This window comes from Neopsephotus bourkii, unplaced genomic scaffold (assembly GCF_033783945.1).
Source record: "Neopsephotus bourkii isolate Nb327-2 ecotype Australia unplaced genomic scaffold, CSIRO-AGI_Nbou_v1 NB_567, whole genome shotgun sequence".
Lineage (NCBI taxonomy): Eukaryota > Metazoa > Chordata > Aves > Psittaciformes > Psittacidae > Neopsephotus > Neopsephotus bourkii.
Window position 1 is genome coordinate 86,948 of NW_026901068.1, and position 16,613 is coordinate 103,560.

Genomic DNA, 16,613 nt, shown 5'->3' on the forward strand with positions numbered 1-16,613 from the left:
TGACACTTATTATAACTATAACCATAGCTACCTACATTACAGATATCTTGAGAACATTTATGCTGGAACTGTCCAAGTATGAAAATTAAAGCATTATGACTGTAACTATTATTTTGGTACAAATAGTTAGGCATAGTACTTATAATCCTCACTTTGCATTTTGACAAGACATTGTGGGAAAAGCTTCTGATGGAATTACTGAGTTTCACATGGAGCTGACCTCTGAATATTCAGGCTCTGAAGCAAAACTAAGAATAAAAGGATTGAAGACTGGGCATATGCAGTACAGCTGCTGATCTATCTTAAGAACACTTAAGTCAATGGGTATTCTTTTATCCTACTTTCAAACTTATTTACAGTTCTGTGTCTAACAGAATAAGAGGGATTAAGTACATTATCTGAATACCTAAACCTGTACCGTTCTTAATAAAATTGAAAAATAACAACATTGAGAAAATAATCTGCATTTGTATTTCACAACAAAGTTTAATGTAATTAAAAGCTTTTCCACAACAATTTGAAATGCGAAGTCCAATCCTCCTCTCATATCAAAAACTGACATATTTTTATTATTGTTGCAAAAGGAAAAATCTCCGTTGTTATAAAAGATATCTTTGTTACTGAGATCTGTTTAACTTTTATTTGATTTTATTACACTTACTATCTTTATCAAATATGCAAAATAGTTTATCTTCAGTCTGGGAAAGTAGATGGCTATAATTTGCAAATATGTTGGTCAAAAATAGAGTTAGATGTTCTGCACACTGTCAATGCACACAATTAGTTCCTCCCTCCTCTCTCTCACATACACAGAAAAATGTCTCCAGAAGAGTAAAATATTCACGTTAATACTGGAAGCAATAGCGAAGAACCCCGGCCGACATCCCATCTGTTCCCATGAATTAAATTTAGAATTCATATGTAATATAGACGTTTCTGTCTGAATGCCATAAAGCCCTGACACATTCAGGCTTTCATTAAAAAGCTCTGAGATGTGACTTGAATAACAATCTGTCTTAGCTAATTAGTATTTTCAGTTTAGCATATTCACTTTCAGACGTATTGCTGTTTGCACATGGTAATTTAGGTAAACAGAGCCCATCCACAGCTGCATCAATTAACACTGCTAATCAAAACTGAATTCAGGTAATTAGACACATTTATGCAAAAAGTGTGTAATTTGTGGGGAAAGCTAGATTCTTCAGTAATATTTCAATAAGTAGGAGTCTCTTTTTGCAAATAAGACAAGGAAATAATGGTAAATCATTTCGAACATGCACGTGATTCATACTCAATGACAAATATCTAAATTAAATCTCACTAATTGGTCTGTATTTTCAGAAATTGGACTATATTTTTTCATATAAATGTTTTCTTCAGTGTTTCTACATGGAAGACTGGATTCATTTGTGACCAAAGATTTAGTGATTAGTCAAACAGGACTTTAAAAGTTAATGTTTCCTCAAGCAATTTTTGAACTGTTGAACATAATGGCCAAACGCATTCTCATTTCCAGTCAGGCAATTTCAAATTAAAATGCCCTCACTTCATTTTCAATTTAACTTCTTCAAAGAAGGCATATTTTAGTTTAGTTTAAAGACAAGCTTCTAGAAATTTCTCCCACCACCCATTTCAAGAATGTAAAGTAGTAAATACTTCAAAAACATTCTTCCTTGCCTTTCAACGTTTTACCAGAAGAGCTACAAGCTTCACATCCTTTCTTCCTCTTTCCCTCACCCCCAAACCAGAATTTGAAACCCTCCAAAAACTACAAAAGCCACATTAAAGCAGTGTAAGAAACTGTATATTCATAACAGAATTTTCATTTCTGTTGAAAAGGAGTACTCATTGTAACATTAGACTCCAAGAGTTTTGATATGCAGCTATTCAAGTTATTCAAACTCAGTTCTCTGTTATGCACTCTTTCAGAAAACTATACAAGTCTGATGGACAAAAAAATGCAATTATCAAGTTGCAGCTAATCTTCCATGATAAAAAAAGAAAAAATGCCTAGGCAATTACTGATTTTTAACAGAAGCCTAAAATGAATCTGTCATACTTGCCTGCTTCAAACTCCCTCCTCTCCCTCCACCTTCCTCCACACCCCAACAAGAAAAAAAGAGATGAATGAATTTTACTTCCAGAGTAGTATGATACATTTACTCAGACTAGTCAGCATGCATCTTGTGCCCTGATTGCAGTGTAGATTTTGAGGAGGGATATACAACACATTTTCATCATGTGCAGATTTTCGTCATGGAATATGTAGCTTTTGCTAAAAACTTCAGTGTGAAAAAAAAAATTCTTTACAGTTTTAAGGTCTAACCCTATATAGCTATAAAAACTGCAGTGTGGTTTGCAATCATATGCAGTACAGTGCATGTATCACTATTCTGAAAATTTTCTCTATATAGAAAAGCGTGACTTGATCTATTATGAAATATGCTTAACATATACTGCAGTTAAAAGTTTATTAACATCCAATTTGGCTATTGGCACAGTAGAACATGAAGAGAATATTGACAGAGCATTCAGAAGAAAAATAAAGATTGTGGAAGGAATAAAATCTTGAATTGTTTTCAATAATCACAATGATAACTGCCAATGTAGTGAAATGTTAGAACGCTGAACAAGGTAACTTCTAAACAACTATCAGGCCAACTTAAAACTATATGCAGTTCCCTATGCCATCCTCACTGGGAGCAATGGGAAACAATGTTGTAACTTCACCTTTTTTCCATTTTAATGTTTCAAGAAGAAACACCTATGCATCATAGAGCACAGTAAGCAGCTGTCCAGTCTCTCAAGAGTTATTAACATCAACAGTGAATATCGTCAAAAAAAACTTATGTGACCCATCTCTGAAAGAACTTGCCCTGTTTAGCAAATGCTTTTTCAAAAGAGCAAAACAGAAGTTGTAATGACTAACAGTGTTTATTTTAGATGTTATACTCTGTAGGAAGTGAGTACTGTGACAACATTCCAGCCTCCCCCCTGCCACCCACCTGCTTGTTGGTACTTTTTTGCTTCAAGTAGTCAGATACAGTAAGTATTCCAACAGACTTTCCAGAAATATTTTACTACGTTGCTCCATCTCTTCTGCCTGACTACATTGATAAATACAGACACATTTAGGAGCATCTCCTCACTGAACAGCATACATTATTACTTCATCATGGATTGTCCTATGTGCCACTCATTTGAAAACTTTCTATCATGCTGCAGCATCACTATTTCCTGCAACTTGGATTTATTTTTTTTTTTGTATTGAGGTTTAATAAATGCATGGCAGCATTAGGTGAAAACAGACAAGTACATAATGGATACCTCAAAAAAAAAAGTTGTATGAAATCTGGCTAGTTCAAAAAGAATTTCTCACATATGCAGCCCCACTCTTTTCCTTCTTCTGCATTGCTCTACTGTAAATTATGCACAGGGATGGAGATATCTAGCTGTTAAAATTAAAAAACTTGGGTGCCTCATACCTACTATTGTTACCTAAAATACGGTGGATACATATGACTAAAAAAATCCTATAAATACTGTCTTCCTCAGTTTAAAGAAAAGTTTCATCCTACTTCAAACACTTGAAAGCAGGATTATAAGCAAAACAACAGACACGTAAAGTTACTATGTATTTTGTCTTTAGATCATATAGCTCAATATTCATAACATAGTAACAGTTGAAATGTTTCATGTCCCCAGTTTTCATAGGGTTAAATCAAGAGCATGCAAAAATTTTTGTTTGAGAAAAGCTGAAGCAAGAGCCCAAAGCCAGCAATCAGTACCCTACACCTTACAAGAGGAAAAAAAGCTCAGTAATTTACAAATGTTGAAGGAAGTGCTAGTCCCATAATTAAAAACCAGGCAGAGATCCTTTTGGCAAATGGATCTCTTTGTTAAACATCCTACTAATCCAAGCCTGAAGGTATAATTCAGTACCCTGGAGGATCCCCTCTATACTTTTGCCAGCTGTTCCATTTAGGTCACTCCACGACAAGTTTAGCTTTTATCTATTCCTCACTTTCCTCACTGGGTCCCAGAAGCAGCAGCCCATCTCTCTGAAGGCTGTTTAAAGTGTAAATGAAAAGATGAGACAGAAGTGAGCTGCTACCTCAGGGTCCTTAATTTCTGAACTGCAATTCCTTGGACTTCCCTACCTTGACAGATGCAATATGAAGTCTTCCTTGATGAAAAGTGAGGAGCAAAACTGAATATGGAATGCAGATAGCACAGTCATTATCATTTTAATGCTTTGCAGCTGCAGGAAAGAATAGGAAATTTTACTAGCCAGAAAGTCCACTTAAGGTCAAACAGTTGCAGTAGCCCTTCTGCCCAGTTCCCAGAACTACTGCTGCTGGTGCACAAGAAAAAGCCTTCAAAGAGCCAATTTAACTCTTCTCAGGTGGTCAGAGAGGTGGACTAAGGGAGAGGAAGGGGAGGAAAAAAAAAAAAAGCAGCACTGATGTTTCAAGGGCTTGTTTATGCAAACTGAATCAATCTCAAGTAATCAAACTGCTTCTAATTTACCACTATTTTGGTGCAAGGCTTTTAACAAACTCATCAGTTCTTACCCAAAGCAACAAGAACACGTGAATTTAAAATGGATCCAATTACAATGGTTCTAGTCAGTGTAAAGTTAAGCCCTCAGAGAGTCACTATAACCCTCCAGAACTGCTTTTAGACAGTACACTATTTTATAGCAACACACTGATCTCTTACTCTGGGAAAATTAAGTGTAATTCATTACAAAACAAACCACTGCCCTGATATTCATTTGTTTGCTAAAAAGAAATAAAGAGCAAGGCAGACACTCTGGGAGGAATTTCTGAGTGTTCAACTTTTAATGAAAGATTCATAAAAAATGCAGCAAGCATTATCACGGAGGTCTTTCCAATTTAAGTAATAAAGTTTGCACACACAGATACCAACTGTAACGTGAAGCAGGATTATTAGATCTATGAGGAATTAACTTTCTAGGTGTTCAAAGGCCATTCATTAGCATAGCCACAGCAACTCAGACCATCTGCATGACTTTACACACGTGAGTAATCCCACTAGCTTTAGTCAACTGCTAAGATCATGTCCTGATCCTATCCATCCAGCATAACATACTGGCTCCAACGTAAGAAGCCATTTGTGCACATTTAGTAGGAAGGACTGGAATCACACCGTTTAAGCAGAGCAGTGATTTTCATACCTGCACATAACCTGCTCCTGAGGAAGTGCTCTGTCAGAAAGTGCAGTTCTGCAAGCTTGTAAATCTGACTTTTTAAGGGTTAGGGAGAAGATAAAAAAAAAAACACAAAGAGCAACATACATGCAGCTTTACTTCTCATCCTGCAACGGCACGCACAGGTAAGCAACCCCAATCTGACGAGCTGCCTTGCGAGGCTGGGCAGGAATCCTCACCTGTGTTACGCTGCCCACTCACACACATATCAGCTGGCTCAAGGGCCACAGTAGCAGATAAAACACATCCACAGTGATTTTCACTGCTTACCTTGCTGATGTGCTTCCATGCGTTCCTGCTGACATTCCTGCATGTGAGGACTCATCGCAGGCAGCTGCTCCCAAATTCTGTGCTCCCGTGGCACAGCTGCTCCGGTGGTGACGAGCAGAGCAAAGGCTGTTGCTACTGGCCAGTTCTACCAGAGCCCAATTGTGCGCTGTCTGCAATCACATCTCGCTGAGTGCAAAAGGAAAATTAAAACATTTTTTTCCCCTTACACTCGAATGACACAGCATACTGTTCTGTGTTTGCATTTAAATTGGACAGAATAATTTACCACTGGCTTTTAATTTCAGAAGGGTTAATCACCTCAGCAAAGGTCAATCAAACTTTAATCTCCAATAAAATTGCAGTAGCTTCAGTCACCTGCAGGACATTTATTATATTCTTATTTCCATGCAAAAGAATGCATCACTAATCTTCTAACTCCTTACATTAGCACATTTGCTATTAACATTTTACTAAAATTATTAATTCCTCTGAAACTATTACAAGAGCTCATTTCTACACATCTCAGGAGATAATCCTGTTAAAAAACAGCCACATCTACTGTGACATTGCTTTAGTTGTCTGCTCTAATCCTCACAACCGTTTGATACTCCAACCGAGTTCTAACAATGCACAAAGTCTCAATTACACAAAATATTACAGGGTTTAGTTTAGAACAACAATATACTGTTTTCGTAACTTAATCTTCCCCATTGTCTGTAATCACAATACTAATCTATTTTGCAACTGTTCACAGCATTTTCTATTCAAAACAAAACATAGATTTTTAATTTTGCTTAGCAGCTCTTGAAAAGCAGTAGATTTATAAGGATAAGTTAAAACCTAGAAACCGTTACTGATGACAGGAATAATCATGATACAGGAATATCTTACTGGCCTGGAAAAAAGTATTTCCTCACAAACCAGAAATCTCTTTTGAGGCATAGACCATTAACAAAGAAAGAAATAAAGAAAAATTATTTTAGTTGGTATTCCCAACTTGGTCTAGTAATTAAAAATAATTTATCTGCCACTAAATTGACTGAGAACCGCAAAATCTCTCTGAAAAAATCAAGTTAGTATTAGTTGCAAATTACCATTGCAATAATATCAGCTCAAAACTAGAAAATCATTTAACTCTAAACAGAAAATCGTAAAATAGAAAATAGCTCATCCCAAAAATATGTTGGTTTGAAACAATCACCTACATTAGTAATACAGCAATACATTCCTTCACAAGTCTACTCTAACAATTCCACCTGAATGCTCAAACTGTTTTACCTGTAAAGATACGGAGGAGCAACAGAAAACTCAGGCTCGTTACAGAACTGAAACACAGTGCAAACACTTCACTTCCCAAATTTTAGAAACTGACAGCAAAAAGTCAAAATTACTTGTGAAGAGAAATAATAATACCACCAAAATAAATGGGTCTCCCTTATTCGCCTACCATGGCTATATTAGCTCCTGTGAGAGAGAGAAGGAACTGTCAGATTCCATCTCATGTCTATTTAAAATTGATTTTTTAGCCATAACAACATTTTGACATACCGTAATGTAAATAAACTGTTCTTTCCCATCCCAATATTTCCTTCTCTGTCTCTCTGTCTCTCTCTGTCTCTGTCTCTCTCCTCTTTTTGTTTTAATATATGGCACACAGACAGACACACGCCCCCGTCACTGTCAATATGCACACTCATTAGCAATATGTCAGGCTGGCATTTTCAACACATACTCCAGAGCATAACTGAACTACCACGCAGCACACACACACACACACACACATAAAAATACAATAGCAGAGAAGAAGAGCTCAGCAGAATAATTTTTAACTTGGAAAACTAGGTAAACGTGCAAGAGGAATAAGCGAGATTCTCATTTTATAAAGGTGCTGCGAAGTGGCTCTTCAGCTAACGGCACCGACATTGCTCTCTTTTCACACACACAAACACACACACAGATATGCACATACAGAAGCAAATATGTTGGCAAGATATTTTAACACTGAATTATGAACACAAAAATATGAGAATTTCCCCAGGGGGATTTTTTGCCTTTCAAATTACATTCTAACTTCAATTAACAAATGAAAGGAAATATTACAAAACATAAACCTGAACTGAACTATGAGTTCCTTGAATATAGACTGTCAACAGCATTTTTAGTTCCTCCAACTGAGAAAATCAGCTATGAAAACTACTGTGTCCATATATTTTGTGAAAAGCATCTGGCAAGGAAGCGAAGACCATTTAGACAGGGTGAGTAGCACTGAACTATGGTTTTGATTATTCAGCTTTTGATGCATTGATAAAACATATCCTAGATTGCCATTGCAACTGCTTTAAAATACAGAATAGCTTCACACGGTACCCTGAAATGAAAGGTACCATCAAAGGACTATCTACTGTATTTTTCAAAAGAACAAACAGAGAAGAAATGTAAGGGGAAAGAAACATACCTTTAGTGATCCCAGTGAACGACTTCTCAGCACATCTACATAGTCCTGCGGCTCCATCAGTACAAAAGTTGACACTGCAGCGCTTGTGATCTCTGTGACAATGGCATCATACTGCCGGCAATTTTTTCGATTAAACTTCTCAGACATGGTAGCAACTTTGTTAATTATGATATTAGCCAGCTGGCGGGTACAATCAATCATCCACTGTAAGAAAGCCAGACAAAAAGACATCTAATCATTGCAACCAGAGCAGATAAATTTTGTTCCTTTCTTATACGTGTCACAGATTCTATCCCTCCTGACCCTCTACACAGCCATCGACTGTCAAATTTAGATTCAGCAAGCTCCCAGCTTTTCTTTATCCCTGCCTTAGATCTGAAACTCCTGGTTATCAGGAAGACAAGCGTCACCAGCTGTCTCAGAACAGGAAGGCAATCAGGTGAATAGTACTTATTATCTCTCATTGCCTTCTGAGGAGTGACAAGATTGATTTTGGACCAACAACACGTCCAGATCTCAAGCACAGCTACTACAGCATCAAGTCTAGAATGTGGTGCATATGTAAAGTTGACTTCAACCTTTATTAATACTGCATACCAAAAGTTTGAGAGTTTCTTTTGTTTTAGTTTGGATTCAGGGTGTTTTTTTTTCTTGTTGTTTGAGAAAGAGAACTCTAAAATATTTTTTCCTTCACAGCTGCACCAGATACTCCCTTATTCCAGGCCTCCTTCCCCCCACCTCAAAAAACCCAGGCAAGCTGAATGCATCGTTACTCAGGGGACTGTGTTTCACAGTTGGATAGTCTTAATTGGGCCCACAGAAGCAGTTAGCTACCATTAAAGGCTTCTTTGGATACATCTTCCTCTCAACTAGTCTGATCGTCTATAAATCCCCACTAGTGATGCCTACACTTTCAGAAGGTTAAACATGCAAATACATTAGAAGCCCAAAATATAAAAGCATCCTAACAAAATTTGAGCTGACACTGAATTTCAGCATTGCTTTAGAAAACAATAATATGCTAGAGCTTTTCATTTACAGCAGCATCAGACAATAGTGCGGTCTTGGTGTAAGACCTATTTTTACAAACCAAATACATTGCAAAGTAGTGAAAGGTAGTTCATATAAAGTAGAAACAAAGGTTACAGTAGAATAAAAGACATCACAATAATGCCTTCTGGTACCAAAAAAACCCGGTTTGGTACATTTCAAAGTGCCTGCTGAGAATTCCATTTAACTAATTAGAGCACAGTACATTAAGTCAACTAACACAAATTTATAAGGGCATGCAAAAAAATGTTATGACCACTTTTGGATTAATGGTACACTGCATGCCCTGGCACTTGGATCGAAGACTGCTTTTCCAAAACCAGACAATGTGATCTTGTTTATTTCACCTTAACATTAAAGGTGGTATCCAGCAATACATTCTCAATCTCTAACAAGAAGATGTTCTGGACTTTGCAGCATAAAATTATCCTTGTTCTTTGTAAATCCATTGACATCAGTAATTTTTTTCTCCAGTTTCCACATACAATTCAGATAAAATTTTCAGATGTTCTTGAAACACAAACAGAAAATAGAGACAGTTCGAAAACACAAGCTTGTGGGAGTAACAATTATACCCTGACCTCATTCCCTTGAGATCAGTGTTGCCAGAGCCTTCACTTTCAGAAGTCAAACTTCTATTTTATGTATTTGTCTAATTTGGAAAGTTTACGAGGCCAAATACAGGAACTGTTACTGTGTTCAGTATTGGTTGAAACACAAGTAATTGCTTTCTGGTATTTGTTGGACAGGATGAAAGCAGGAAAATAAATTACATGCTCAAACATAATGTCATCACTCCAGTCATTCTGGATGACTGATGAAGTATTCACCCAGCTTCTCAGGCAGATATTGAAGACTGCGCCAGTTCTGCACTGTGATCTGTACACAAATTTGTTAACAAGTTGAGGTTTGGCTCAAATACCTCCACACCACATTGTCACCAATGCAATGACAGACGTTGTTAGAAAGCTCAGTCCTAACTGAACAAAAATGACAAATTCACTTCATTTTAACCAGAAGTTGAAGAAGCCCTTTGTGCATTATTCCGTCTTATTTCTATTGCTGTACTTGAATCAGATCTTGCTTTCTCTAGACAGCCTTTAAATACGAAGTAGTCTTGATCCTAGCACAGAGGTTTAAGGCAAGAGAAAATAACTGAGTGTAGTGGATGAATGAGGGACTTGGGAAGGACATAAAAATAGACGGCTGCCGTAACAACTGATTCACTTTTCTGGAAGGTGTACAAAACACATCAGATATATAAGGCTATCCATAGCAATGTCTTCAGTCAGGCACCGGCATACACATGACCAGGTTTCTAAGCTGTCAGAACAGATCTGAGCCAGTGGAACTGGAAAACAAACAGGATTTTCTCTGACAGGTCCAGATTGACAGTTATTTAAGAGTAGCATGAAAAAGGGATCGAACTTGGTCCCTCAGCAGCAATTATGTTTGCCCATTTTCAATAAACGCATTGGGTTTTTCTCTCACTCACACTCCTTCATTACTTCAGAGTTCACTGTGGAAAAACACTGAATTCATCTCATCCTACCCTCAGCTATTAAAAACAAAGGAACAAGGTGGGTCATGTATGCTTTCCTTTGTCACCACTAGGATGAAGGACAGCATGACAGGCATCTGCTGAGAATGAATTATCATACTCATTTCCACAGTTGGACACTGGTGGAACAACTTGTTCACTGGGTGTACTGCCCTATTAGCTGTCATGGAAGCTACAAAACTGGTCAGAATGCAGTTTACCCCTGCTTGGAGCAGGAGGTTGGGCTACTTGACCTTATGAGGTCAACCTGAATTATTCTATTTATCTATGAACTCGCTAAAGCAAGGCAACATAAATAGCAAAAGTTATTAGATGATCCAAACTACATGAGTTACATATGTATTTCTTTCAGGAGGGTGGGACAGCTTCCCTGAGTAGTTTGGCCCTCACCTTCCTCAAACCTGTTGAAAATGCAGTCATTTTTTACCTTTTTTCCCCTCCATTGAGACAAAAAGATGAGAATACCAAATCATATATACAAGTGGTTCAGAGAAAAGGAAACATACCAAAAGGAATACAAAAGGATAGTATACAAAGACCTCCATGGAAGCAACTAGACAACATAGTTGGTATAGGGGGAGAAAAGGAAAGTGAGTAGTAAAGGAAAAGCAGGCTCAGGGTGAAGAAAAAGAAAAATTTCCTTACGGGGGAGGGAGATAAAGGATAGGCCATGGTTAACCTAAAGCATGTTAAAGCAGTTAAACAAAGAAACAAACAAAAAATCCAGAAGTACAACTATAATGATTTTGGTCTAGGCTCAAAGGAGAAGTTTATTCTAGTAAAGACGACTGCAGGATATCCATGGTATCGGCTGCATGTTCAGAACACAGAAAATTGCCACCATAAAACCTTCCAATAAATTCATAGAAGGAAGAACAGAAAAGAGTAGGATCCATGACCTAAATCAAAAAAGAAAATAATATTCTAAACCATTTTGCATGTTTTAGATATGCAGTTGCACAATACCATTTTAGAACCCCAGACTAACAGAAACATACTTAGTTTTAGTCATGTATACCTATTCATAGGCTTAACCTTAAAAATGCCTAATAAACCTTTCATTTGTACTCTCATAAATCCTGAAAATCTTCCATTCAGCACCTCATTACAAAAAATTAAGTGAAATTAAGTGGTAATATATGTAAATTATACATTTTAAATAATGGACAATGTAATGAAAGGAATACTGTTCACAATGTAATCCAGTGGGCTTTTAAATTAACTTTTAATGTTCAATGGCTGCCAATTAATAAGGAGCTTACATGTTTGACTGTGCTACAACACACAAACTAGGGGAAGGAAAGGAGCAACACTAGGGCATGAAGCCAATAGAGGATGGTGCACAGATGCCAGACGGCAGGTTTAGGGGAAGACATGTGGCAGAGACTGGGTCTGAGAGGCAACATCCTTCTGGAGTGAACCTGTTACTGAAATGAGGAGCTTCAAAGGCTCAGTGACACACTGACCCTCTCACTCATTGATTCCCCCCACACTTCCAGAAAGAGCATATGTAGCTACAGAGAGCTTATGGAATAATTTCTCATTTTGTCGCATCATATGAATCAAAAATAGTCACAGATATTTTACTTTTTTAATTTTATTTTTAGTAGTGCAAATCAAGAGTTAGCCTGACTCATAAACTGCATGTATATAAACTGCATGTATAGCTATGAAACCATAAAGTTTCATCACAAAACCATGCCTGCAAAGGTCACGTGTAACTCTTGAGAGGGAAGAGCCATGAGGAACATTTGAAGAGGCCACAGTGTACGTCAATCATTAGCACAGAATGAATAGAGGTGAAATATTAATGCACTGCAAGAAAAATGATTGTGCTTATAACTAGGAACAGACCAAGAAAGAAAAAAGGGAGCAGACAATTCCTCCACCTGCATCAAAATGAAGAGGTCCAGTTGTATCCTTCTATAACATTATCAGTACATGTGAACTAAAGGACTGCTATGACTAGCTGCAGGTGAGACTGAAAACTGAATTCTTTTCCTTGCCACTCCCTTTTTCTTGCACTAATATTCTGTTATTCTGTCTCCTACACTAGCAGTCAGACATTTTAAAATGATGTTGGTTCAAATACCAGCATCCTGCCTTTAACAATGTCCAGTAGGAGCTGTCCAGGAAAAACATGTAAGGGCAAGCACAGAGCTAATTTTTTTCCTTGCATACTAATTTATGGCTAATTTTTCCCTTGCTCCCAACATCTCCCCTCTCATTGCATGGAAGTTTACTTAGTACATGAAATACCAAGATGGCTTAATGCTACACATTAGACATGATTTCAGTACAGTTCTCCTGTGTCACAGAAGAACAAAAATCAGTACCAAGAGCGCACAGTTAAATAACTGGGAACGTATCTGTAAAACAGGAAGGCTCACATGAATAAGACACTAAGACTGAGATGAAATCTACAAAAATAATTATATTGTAATTTAAATTCAGAAAATAAAGGCAAGGGCCATTCACACTCAGACCACTAACAATTCTGTATTAGGAAGTTTTGTTGTATCATTAGGTAAAGATGAGACAATAAAAAACTTGCATTGTCTTAATGAAAAGATATTTTCATACATAAAGCACCTTCTGAGAGGGCACCTCACTAGGTCAAGTGAGACATCTGAGCACCATGGATCCAGGAGATGGCTGTAGATGGCTGTAGCTGTTCCCTAAAGACAGGGTTTGCAGTATGTCACAAAGAACTTGTGAGCAGAAATTAACTCCCAATTTTCTGATAAAAAAGCCTTACAAATCCTTAAGGCTTCTCCTATGCAAAAGTTCCCACCTGCAGTAAATTGACACTGGCAGACAGACACACAGAATGAAACAACTGAATTAAATAAATGCTTATTCTGGAGACAACGAACACAAAATATGCTGAGAAAACATACTGCTGTGTTAGAGAAAAACAACCTCTTTAGATTGCAGGGTACTTATTTTAATGCGTCATTTTATATTTTTTCCATAAAATAAAAGATACACTTACAGCTGAAGTAGCCTACTAAAAGAATCCATTTTCAGAATGAAAGCCTGGGAAACACTGATAATGTGTCAGAAAAACTCTGGCACACGACCCATTAGAATTGTGGTACTGCAATGATCCAATCAAAGTGACATAAGCTAAAACACCCAACTGACAGAAAATGACAATCCAACAACTCAGAACACTAAAATAATCTGTTTATAATTAATTTTAAAATAAAAATTAAGAGTTAATGTAGTTACATCTTGGGTCTGCATTCTCCAAGGGTAGGTCTCAAACTGTGAAACTGTCTAACATGGGCATTAAGGATTTTAATAATTTTCTAGATTGATTTAATGAGCTTCTTTCAACACAATTAGTTAATTTCCTGACAGATAATACTTTACATCTGATTAATTTCATAGCAGGTGAAAGGCAATAGCTCCAAAGGCAAATTAAAACCAGATTCTGAAGTCCTTTCTTATATATTCTAAACCTGGACTCTAAATCAATGGCTGTTATCTCTTAGTATCAGAGGACAGCAAGTTTTGTAGAGTCATGTCAAGCAATACCTAAACAAAAAAGGTCTAACAGGAACAGAAGAGCAGTTTGGAGGTCTGGGTGCGTTGTGGGTTTTTTTCATTTGTTTATTTGGGGTTTTGTTGTGTGTTTTTTTGGAGGGAAGTTTTATTGTACCGTGCAAAAATAATCAAACCTTTTGGTTTTGTTTTTTTTTTCCCCAGCAGCAGCAGATATAATTGTATCCTATCAGACTGAGGTTCTTTCACTCTTTTATTACATAAATTATTAGAAACAGCAGTATCTACCTATGCCGCAGTGTAACCAAGCCTAACATAAGTCATTTTGCGAGCCCACTTTCGAAATGCACCTGTTGCAAAGTCTTGCAGATAGGAATACACAGCTGTGTTATATGTCACGGAAGTTTTCAAAGCTGCCAAAAGCTACTCAAATGTTTCATATCTTCAAGTCTGCTCTGCATCGTGCTGTGTTCCTTTCAAATAACGCCTAACAAGTTAAAAAACAAAAAAGTTACTGTTTCCCAAAAATTAGTGGTTGATGGGATTTTTTCCTACTTTATAAAGGTGGTATTTGCACAAAGATGTTAGAAGAGTCCGACACAATGTGACTGCAGGGATCATATGCATTTGATGAAGCACTACTGAACAACCTGTCTCTATTTGTAAATGGACAGTTCCCTATCATGTAACAGTCATCTGATCCAGGCTTCATCACACCCAACAGGGAGGTGGAAGCTCTGCATAAGGAGCCCTCTCCTGAGAAAGAACAAAAAAACCCACAAAAAATTTAAATGCCCAGATACTGCATATTCCAAAGTGTTTCTAAGACAAAAATACAACAAAATAGGAAATGGCTATGAGTACATCATGTATGTAAAATGCTGACTTCCAGTGAAATATATCAAACCTCTTATGAGAAAAGACTCCTTAAGATTTTAGCTGTTGCAGACCAAAAGATCTTTGCTCACTTGAAAATGCTCTTGCTATTCTAGCACTAACAATTGCTAGAAAAATTGCTACTCTCACCTAAAACTGAACACTGATTTAAATCTTTCTGAGAAGGGAATTTAAACTCTATTGTGTAAGTGCAGGAATCAAATACAACATTGCGAAGTGCTCTACTGATAATGCTAATTTAAACTAAAAAGTATAATCAAAATTGTTCCTTTGCTGGTTTCATTTGAAAAAGAGTAATCCCTTGCTGGTTGTCGTACTTAAATTTGGAGGGGTGCAGAAAACCCAAAACCTAACCATAACTCACCATTTAATTGAGCTAGAACATGGAACTTAGAGTGTCTTTAAATCAAAACCCCCAGTTAAGGGAAAACAGAACTGCTTAATGGTTCCTAAAGAGCTGCTTAATTTTGAACAGGAATTTAGAAAGATGAACTTGAATACATGCTCATGTGTAAGGCCATTGAGGTGCTACTCCTCAAGAAAGTATTGCATTATACCAGTTCTGCAGAATACTGATCAATGCTGCTGTAGTTCAGGTGTCGACAGCCAGTAGCAGGCTACTCCAAAAGTATATACTGTCACATCCTATGATTCTTTGGTATTTCTTCTATTTATCACAAATACCAGATGTAATGATCTGCAAGTTTGTACAGAATCACACTGATCAAGGCTCTAAAATGCAAAATGCACACCCTATACAACCATAGCTCCCTGGGTCTTTTCCTGTGTTTTTAAATACCCGTACCTACTTAATTATCATTATCTTAAAGCTATGCAATCAAGTTCACTGCACATAAAAAGGCATGCCAAAAAGAACAAAGTAAAATTGATGGATTCAAGTGAAGAAAAATAAAATAAATAAAGTGCTAGCTAGGAGTTAGGAAGATCATGCATTAAGATGAAAGATGAAACAGATGCAATACACAGCAAAGATCAAAGAGCTCCATCAATTCGTTCTGAGAGTCAAAATCCAGCTGAGCATGGGAGCCCTGTCCGCATAATAAGAAAGGTTGACTAAAACATAAGGATTAAACAGATGAGCTGTCTCCAGTGAATGTACGGCACAGGAAGCCCTGCTGAGCCACTTGTAAAGACACTTTGGAATTGTACACCTGCTACTCCACAGTGAAACCTACAGGAAGCCAGCCTGGAAGGGGAAAGAAATCCACTAATGGACTAAATAGCTATCTTTAAGAGAAAAAAGAAAAGAGTCGATACAAGAAAACAGCAGCTAACAGATTTGCTCTTCCCTTCCATTTAGTTTATTTACCAAATATTTCCATCAGAAATTACTATAAAAAAACTGTTATTGCCATCTTCTCCTTCCCTTGAAATAAAAGAAAAAAGCTTAGCACATACTTAAATTATGGACACAATCATCCATATATAGCAGAGTCAGCCTAGGATTCTAAAAAAATCTGTCACAGTATTACTGATTTGGAATCCCTTTGTACTCCAGCACTTATGAGAAATGGTCAAAACTCTAACAACTTCAGTGCTGCGGGATTAAATAAATCTGACAGTCACTAAAACTGATATTATTCCTAATACTGGTGGCATTTTATATAATGTTATAC

General features: G+C 37.0%; 1 long non-coding RNA gene across 2 annotated transcripts in view; it reads right to left on the minus strand.

Annotated features, from left to right (window-relative positions):
• LOC133211113 (uncharacterized) overlaps positions 1-16,613 on the minus strand; it is a 75,833-nt gene that overhangs the window by 15,555 nt on the left and 43,665 nt on the right. For both annotated transcript variants that reach the window (XR_009725117.1, XR_009725118.1), the window contains 2 exons: positions 7,959-8,162; positions 5,504-5,689 (listed from right to left, as the gene is read on the minus strand). This is a non-coding gene — a long non-coding RNA (uncharacterized LOC133211113). The remainder of the gene's footprint in view (positions 1-5,503; positions 5,690-7,958; positions 8,163-16,613) is intronic.